Source organism: Pseudorca crassidens, chromosome 11 (assembly GCF_039906515.1).
Source record: "Pseudorca crassidens isolate mPseCra1 chromosome 11, mPseCra1.hap1, whole genome shotgun sequence".
Lineage (NCBI taxonomy): Eukaryota > Metazoa > Chordata > Mammalia > Artiodactyla > Delphinidae > Pseudorca > Pseudorca crassidens.
Genome location: NC_090306.1, coordinates 21837755 through 21846757, shown reverse-complemented (window position 1 = coordinate 21846757; position 9003 = coordinate 21837755). Strand labels below are relative to the sequence as shown.

Genomic DNA, 9003 nt, shown 5'->3' with positions numbered 1-9003 from the left:
TGGCACACGGGCTTAGTTGCTCTGCGGCATGTGAGATCTTCCCCGACCAGGGATCGAACCCATGTCCCCTGCATTGGCAGGCAGATTCTTAACCACTGTGGCACCAGGGAAGTCCTCTGAATATGACAGCATTAAACGCAGGGGCCAAGTTGAAAGGGACAATTTGTCTTTAATGAATTTTTTTTCCCCTAGATTTCTGTTTGTAAGCTTCAAGTACTATTCCCTTCTCCACTCTGTCTGAAGTATGACTATCTAATACAGATACAACTGCAGCAAAATGAATGCCAGTCAGCAAACTGAACCGTGCAAGAAGTCTGTTTTTCTACAGGCCTCTGCTCTACCAGCTGAGCTATAGAAGGGAGTACAAAAGTCTTCTTTTCTTTCTTTCTTTACTGGCCGCATCCTGTGGCATGTGCGATCTTAGTTCCTAGAACCAAGATCGAACCCGCATCTGCAGTGGAAGCATGGAGTCTTAACCACTGGGCCACTGGGGAAGTGTGGAGTCTTAACCACTGGACCACTGGGGAAGTCCCCAGAAGTCTGTTTTTCTATAACCTAATTTCTGTTTTGAGCATTCTTCCAATGCAGCAGAAATTAATCTCTGTCAATTCAGGGATTTCCTCCCACACTTCCCAGAGTTGCATTGAATATCTGGAGGATGTTCAAGTGACAAGAGGTTGGGGGTGGGAGTACCAGGTTGAGTCTGACCACTGGTCACCGTTTGTCCATTCTGGCGTCACTGTGATGGCCAACGCCAGGAACGTAAAAGACCTCCTGCCACTCCAGCTCCCACAGGGACCGTACCCTCAGTATCTATCTGCTGGACTCACCTCACAGTCATTTCTCTGCTGGTTATTCTTGCTCTTTTCCTTTGATCTGGGAATCCACAAACCTGTCTGGAGCTTTGGTAATGCCTCCTTCCCACCTGACACTTGAATGGGTGAGGGAGAAGGGGAGGGGACAGGCCCACCCCAGGGCCATATTAGCATCTGTGTTATGACGGCTTCCTGCCCTGGGAAATCTTTGTGAGGCAGCCCTTCCTCTAAATTACCGAGTAGATTTCTACATCTTATTTACGCCCTGCGCATTTGCCATTGCCCTTGGGACCTGTAGTTTAGAGACTCAAAATCCAAAAGAAGCTCATTATTTTCTGTTTTCTGTTAACTTATTCTCCCTGAAGGTAATAGAATTCAAGTAACCTATCTGCTGTTTGGAAGATGGTAAGAATGAAGAAGTAGAGAAAATACTAGAGGAAAGCATTGGCGAGTACTTCAAAACTGTATCCTACCTCATAACTTTCTACTGATTAATTCCCTAACAGAGGTCTGAAACACAGACTGGAATGGCATCTGAAACAGAATAAACCTCTTGATGAACGACTGAATGATGCGTACATGCTCTCATATAATACATAGGAGCTCTTAAAAAATATTATCTGCAACAAACAGAAATTACTTAGAATACAATTAGATTATATGGAGTCTATCTCTGCTGTGATCTGGCTGTAGAATGCTAGGCTTCATCCATCGCTTTACTTTCTGAGCATAGAGTTCCCCATTTGTAAAGTGGAGATAATAACCTCTACTTCACAATCTTTCTGTGGTAATTAAATCATGTTAAATAATCGAGGTGATTCATGACAACCATTCAGTAAATTCTTATTTGTTCATTCATTCGTCTATCCACTCATATGGTCACCCTTTCTTTCATCAGTTATGCATGCCTTACTCCTGTATAGCAAGACTATAGACACTGTTAATGAACCTTTTGTGATATGTACAAATAGGTCGTCGGATGGGTGTGACTGCCCTAGCCATTTATCTAGTCAGCTCTAGATGGAAGCCTTAAGTAAGATCAGTGAAGATAAGCCCTAGAGTCACTATTCCCATGGATCTGATAAACGATGCTCACGACTAGGGCCTCCCCATTGCCCTTACTGGTTTCTAGTGAACAAGTAGTTTAGAGCAGAAATAGTGACTTATGGACAACAGTACCTCCTCACCTCTTCTCTAAATAAATGTTATCAGTGATACTTTCCGGGCTTGACATAGAGAGTTGGCTGAGATAAAATCTTAGATCCAGAGCAGAGTTCATAACTATCTTTCTCTTTTAAGTGAAGTATAATTTTTTTTTTTTTTTTTTTTTTTTTTGCGGTACGCGGGCCTCTCACTGCTGTGGCCTCTCCCGTTGTGGAGCACAGGCTCCAGACGTGCAGGCTCAGTGGCCATGGCTCACGGGCCCAGCTGCTCCACGGCACATGGGATCCTCCCGGACCGGGCACGAACCCGTGTTCCCTGCATCGGCAGGCGGACTCTCAACCACTGCGCCACCAGGGAAGCCCCAAGTATAATTTTTATATGGTAAAATGAACAGATCTTTTGTTCAATTCAATGAGTTTTTGACAATTCTATACACTCATTTAACTACCACCCAAAACAAGAACTTAACATTTTTATCACCTCCCTCCACAATACTCTCATACCCCTTTCCAGTCAATTCTCCTGCCAATATGGCAGAATTTTTATTGTGAAAGCTCCCAAATGTTCTTAGGGATGTCTTCTATTTTATTTAGCATTTGAATTCTGACAACTTTCATCTGTTGGAAGTAAACTAGTGACAGCCAACGTTTGCTGCATCATCTCAATACCCATAACTATTCTATGAGGTAGGAACTATTACTCCTTTCATTTTACAGATGAGAAAACTGAAGCTTAATGAGATAAAGTGAGTTTCCCAAAGGCCAAAAAGCTCTTAAGTGGCAGAGCTGGAATTTGAACTCAGATGGGCCTGATTCTAGAACTTAACTTTTATTTTCTTTTTTTAAAAAGACATGTTTATTCAGCATCAGGATCAGACCATTACATTTAGCAATCAACAGCATGGGTACAAGAACAAAACAAACCCAGAAAACTACATTAAAACCCTTCGTTGGAATGCTTTACACTTTCCACAGAAGAGAAACTGAAATAACGTGTTATACAATCAGTCACAAATACAGTCCTTGAGTTTTTTATTGCCCATACACATGAGTATTGTCTAAAACATATCTTCTCTGTAGCAGCTAGGCCCTGCCACCACTGTCCTTGCCTGAGCTCACAAATCTGTTATAACCTGTAGCTTCCCTGTCACTCCTCTGGCTCTCTTCTCCTGCTAAGCTTTGTTTCCTGGCAGTAATTAAAACCTTCTGCCACTGCCAGAGGTCCTGCTGCTGCTGGAACAGCCACAGCCGCCTTGGTTTCGTGGTTTGGCAAAGTGTTGGCCTCCGCCACCATAGGGGCCAGATCTTCTGCCTCCAAAGTTTCCTCCATTCATGGGTCCAAAATTTGAAGATTGATTGTTGTAATTGCCAAAATCAATGCAGCTTCTGCCACCTCCAAAATTACTTCCATCGTTACCAAATCCATTATAGCCATCCCGCTGCCACCATATCCCCCACCACCGCGGCTGCCACCAAAGGCATCTCGACCACTGAAGTTTCCTCCACGACCAAAGGTGTTGTTCCCACCAAACCCATCTCCGCGACCACCACCAAAGTTTCCAGAACCACTTCGACCTCTTTGGCTGGATGAGGCACTAGCCATCTCTTGCTTAGATAGGGCTTTCCTTACTTCACAGTTGAGGCCATTCACAGTGTGGTATTTCTGAATGACAGTCTTGTCTGCGGAGTCATGGTCATCAAAGGTTACGAAAGCAAAGCCTCTCTTTTTGCCACTGCCTCGGTCAGTCACGATTTCGATCACTTCAATTTTCCCATACTGTTCAAAACAGTCTCTTAGGTGATGTTCTTCAGTGTCTTCTTTAATGCCACCGACAAAAATCTTTTTCACAGTGAAGTGGGCACCAGGTCTCTGAGAATCTTCTCTCGAGACGGTCCCCTTTGGTTCCACCACTCTTCCATCCGCCTCGTGTGGCCTTGCCTTCATGGCTGCACCCACCTCCTCCACAGTGGCATATGGGACAAACCCGAAGCCTCTAGAGCGCCTGGTGTTTGGATCCCTCAACACCACACAGTCTGTGAGCACTCCCCGGTGCTCACCATGGCTCTCCAGACTCTCTTTCAAAGCTCAAACCTCCAATGAAGAGCTTCCATAGCTGTGCAGGCTCTTTGGGAGACTTTGACTTAGACATGACCTCAGTCGTGGCGGGGTGGGGGGAGACTTTAACGATGCTTACTTGGTGGCGTCCACGGGCAGAAAGGCTAGAACTTGACTTTTATTTTATTTTTTAAAATTAAATTTAATTAATTAATTTATTTTTTGTCTGCATTGGGTCTTCATTGCTGCGCGCAGGCTTTTTCTAGTTGCGGTGAGCGGGGGCTTCTCTTTGTTGCAGCGCGCAGGCTTCTCATTGTGGTGGCTTCTCTTGTTGCGGAGCACGGGTTCTAGGCAGGCGGGCTTCAGTAGCTGCAGCATGCGGGCTCAGTAATTGTGGCACGCGGGCTCTAGGGCTGGCAGGCTTCAGTAGTTGTGGCACATGGGCCCAGTAGTTGTGGCTCGCAGGCTCTAGAGCACAGGCTCAGTAGTTGCGGTGCACGGACCTAGTTGCTCTGCAGCATGAAGGATCTTCCCGGATCAGGGATCAAACCTGTGTCCCCTGCACTGGCAGGCGGATTCTTAACCACTGCACCACCAGGGAAGTCCCTAGAACTTGACTTTTAAATCACTGTGCTAAAGAGCAGGTGCATCCTGAGGTTTGGCTAATGATTGCAATTTTCCCATGTCTGGATTTTGTGCATCTGCTATTATGACAAAAGGAGAAAAAATAAGTTGGTTGACTTAATACCATCATACAGTGTAACTTCCATTTCCTTTATAATATCCTCACAAGGCTTGTTACCCTTTCATTAATTTGTGCCTGCAAGATTTTTACCAGATGACTGTTAAGAACCGTGATGGAGATATGATAATGATGAGAATTACGAAAGCAAACATCTCGGAGCACTTACTACGTCTCAGGAGCTGTGTGAAGCACTGCACCTGAATTTCTTTATTTAGTTCTCATAAGCACTTTCAGGTAGAATCTGTCATTAACGTTTTTACAGACTTTTTAAAATTTTTAAATTTTGAGACTTTGAGAGCCTGAGTGACTTGCCCGGTGCTGCCCAGTTAAAAAGTTGGTAGAGCTGATTTTCAACCACTGCCGTATACAGCCTCTTAATCCCCTATTTACGTCCTCAGTCCTGTTAATAAAGAATGATCTTCGTTCCTGCCCCAACAAGACTTCACCAGGATAAATATGTGAACGTGAACTCTGCCAGCTGGCACTCTTTTAGATAAGATTTTATTCGTCCTAAACACTTAAATCCACCTGGTCTTCAAAAACTTGGAAAACAGCCAGGCTGGGCCTTGGCCAAGTTGTGAAGTAGAGGAAGTTTGTCTCGGGCATTTTATACTCCTCTGCACTCTGCCATACCCTCTAAGTATCCTGTCAACCAAAGACTCCTCTAATTTTCCGTTCCTGGAGCCCAAATCTTGCCAGAGGGACTGAGCTCTTCAGCTTCTGCCCGTTCACTTGTTGAGAATCCCTGATGCCCCTCCCACTCCCACCTGCCCCAGCTTGTTGATTTCCCATCTGTATCTGAGTCAGTTTCCCGCTAGCTTCTCCATCCAAGCCTGTGCTAATGTCCTCATGGAGGGAGGTTAGCAGGAGGCCCTCCAGACACCAGCGGCTTTCTAGAGGTAGGACCCCTATCTATTTTGGCAACCAGAGTTCTGTGTCGTCCAGGACTGATAGCAAAGGAAGAGAGGGCAGCCTTAGTGATAACAACAGCTAATCATATAGTATTTAATCTGTGCCCTGTACTGTTCTCAGTACTTTATACGTATTAATTTATTTAATCCTTACAACTGTCCTATGAGGTATGTTAGTCAAGGCTGCAGCAAGAAATAGGAGGCACGCAGAGATGGAATTCTGAAGAGAATTCAAAGAAGGGACTATTTGCAGATGTGTAGGCAGATTTAAGGGAATCAATCAGGAATATGGAGGTTCACAGGAGACTAGCCATAGCAGGAAGCTGTTCTTACTCCTAGGCCAAAATGGCAGGTGAGAAAATGGTGTAGTTAGAGCCTGATGAAGAGCCATTCGAGGAAGAGCTGCTCTAAGGGGCCGATGGCAGTCATGGAGGGATGACGCCAGAGCCCCAGTGATGTGGGGTTGGGGGAAGCAGGGGAAGTGAACGTCTTGGGGGTTGGTGAGGTGTTGGGGAAACTAGGGCTCTTCCTCCTTCTGATTTCCTATTGGCTGAAACAACTAGAAGCCTGAGGTCAGGGGCATCTGGGTGATACAGGCTTGACGTACCAGTCACCATGGAGATCAGTACAGGGCACAAGGACAGAGAAAAACAAGTCCGTGAAGAAAGTGAAGCACAGAGAGGTTGAACAATGTACCCAAAGTCACAGAATTAGGAAGTGGAGGCACTAGATTCTGAACTGAGGCCGTCATGTCTGCTGTAGCAGAGGAGTTTTCCCACACTTAACATAGCATCTTACAGGTTCCAAAAATGCTCTCGAGCTCCATTCATCTGTTTAAAATGTCCTTGTACACAGTAGACCCCGAGCAGAAATTACTTCATGACAGGTTTGGGTGACACTGGTAGGCCTTGGCCAATTCAGTGGGTTAATGATAGCTAACGTGGTCAAGTTTATGAAACAGAAAGATCATGAAATATTTAGTAAGTTTGCTGGAAAACTGCTGAGAAGTTGGGGAGAATCATTTTGCCTCAGCTGAGGAGAAACTGAGACTTGTGGTTTCTGGGTGAGAGAAGTCAGTATGTACTCAATGTGAACAACTTATGCAAAAAAAAAAAAAAAAAAAGCTACCCACCTGGGTTGAACCTGCTGGTGGCAGAACAACTGGTAGAAAATACATGCATCGCGTGGAGACATTTCCTGTGAAAGGAGGTACAGAAAAGCACTGTTTTGTGAAAAAGAGAATTCAAGAGAGATGAAATGATTAGAATAAGTCCTTTTTACATTAAAGCAGTGAAGCTCTAATGATAGCCTTTTAGTGTTTATTTTTTATTTTATTTTATTTTTTTTTGGCGGTACACGGACCTCTCACTGTCGTGGCCTCTCCCGTTGTGGAGCACAGGCTCCGGACGCGCAGGCTCAGCAGCCATGTCTCACGGGCCCAGCCGCTCCGTGGCATGTGGGATCTTCCCGGACCGGGGCACGAACCCGTGTCCCCTGCATCGGCAGGCGGACTCTCAACCACTGCGCCACCAGGGAAGCCCTAGTGTTTATTTTATTTCTAATTAAGTTTTTGTTTTCTCCTTGGTAAAATTCGGCAGCAAGCTGAAGTGCTCTTTTCATGGAGCCAGACAATGGTTTCTATGAAGAAAAAGGGTGAAGCTGGGAAAGAGGGAAGAGGCCCAGGATGATGCATTTAGAGGCACAAAAGTATAAGAAAAATACTGGCTTTTCTTATGTAATTTAGCAACAAAATTGTGTAGCGTGTAATGGGGTACTATGGCTTGGCATTATCGCTATGATTTGAGAAAGAGAAGCAGTCTTTACAGACACAACAGTTCTATGATAGAACTCTGTGAAAAGTAAATCAAATGTACTCAGCTTATAACCAAACCAAATGTTATAGACCCAGAGAATACTCTTTCCTACTAGACATTTTTCTCTCCTACTAGTTGTTCAAAAATTGTTCTTGTAAAATTCTATTAAGCTATTTGAAATGTGGAAGTTGGGCTTTAGGTAAGCAATCTTTATTTATCATAAAGATGGAATATAATTGCCTTAATTGTTATTCTTTCTAGAATTTAGCTATTTCTAAAAGCGGATTATTAATAATATTTATTATACAGCTGGTTTGTTTCAAGCCATAAATACTAGACACATATATAAATAGTCAAATAGACATGAAAAAGGCACTCCCTATCTTTCTTTCCTCTGAACTCTAGGTTTCTTAGGATGCTGTGGCATGGGGCCTGGGGCCCTAGGGGTCATAAAAACTTGTAAGAGGGGACTCCATCTGAACAATGATTTCGGGAAAGGATAGTCAAAAAGATCGTCTAATGTGTATGCATTCAACCCTTCAAAGGGCTGGGAACTTATACCCCCGCATTTGAAAGTAAAAACTAAAGCAACATCCAAATTATAAAATAGAAGATAGGGTTGGGTAATGTCCTTAAGAATCCTAGAAATGGTTCACATTTAAAATACTGCTTAAACCCAAGGATATTTGTTTATAATTGATACATACAGCAAGTGGCCATGATTCTGGTTTGTAACCGGTGTGATCTACGTTGTTTTCCAACCAGACTTATCTATGATTTGTCTAATGGACTCGAGAAATATATAAGGTATGCTGTGCATCTACTTTGCTATCATAGTTTAGGAGGTAGAGAAAGGAACATCTGTCTGTTGAGCTATGACAATATATCATCACCATCTACCTGTTAACTGTCCTCGACTTACAGCAGAACAGCGGAAAGGCAAAGTTATCCTTAATGGTGGTATAACAGCTAATCTATAGGCTGTAATTTACAATAGCATTCCCCTGTAGGACTTGAGTATCTGCTAGTAAGGCGGACAAGCCTAAGGCATGTCCACCCTTTCCGTTCACCCAGGCACCCTTCACTGGGATCTGGGAATGATCCTTGGGAACGACATGTCCCCAGGCCCCAGCCCATCCTTAACAGATAGCTGTCTTCCCAGCCCTGCAGTCCCCAATCCTTCCTGCACTCTCCTTGCTCTAACTGCCTGGGCCCTCCCTGCCCTAAATAACCAGTGTCTCTAAGGAGATGACACCCAGCATAGGGGATGGATGTTTCCAATTGTAAGAGACACACCTAAGGGAGCAATTTTAAAGTAGGGACATTTTAGATTAGATAAAAGACACTAATACTAGAAAATCAACATTTGCATTTCTCAGTTCAGTGCTAATTTTTCATTTATTTCTGCATGTCATGAGTCCGACAAAGGCAAATTCAATGAAGTCAGTGTGATGAGAAACTGACATATTTAACAGAGAATAAAATGTAAGTGGTTTCAG

General features: G+C 44.0%; 1 pseudogene; it reads right to left on the bottom strand.

Annotated features, from left to right (window-relative positions):
• Positions 1–3174: 3174 nt before the first annotated feature.
• Positions 3175–4128, bottom strand: LOC137202789 (heterogeneous nuclear ribonucleoprotein A1-like; annotated as a pseudogene).
• Between the last annotated feature and the right edge of the window lie 4875 nt (positions 4129–9003).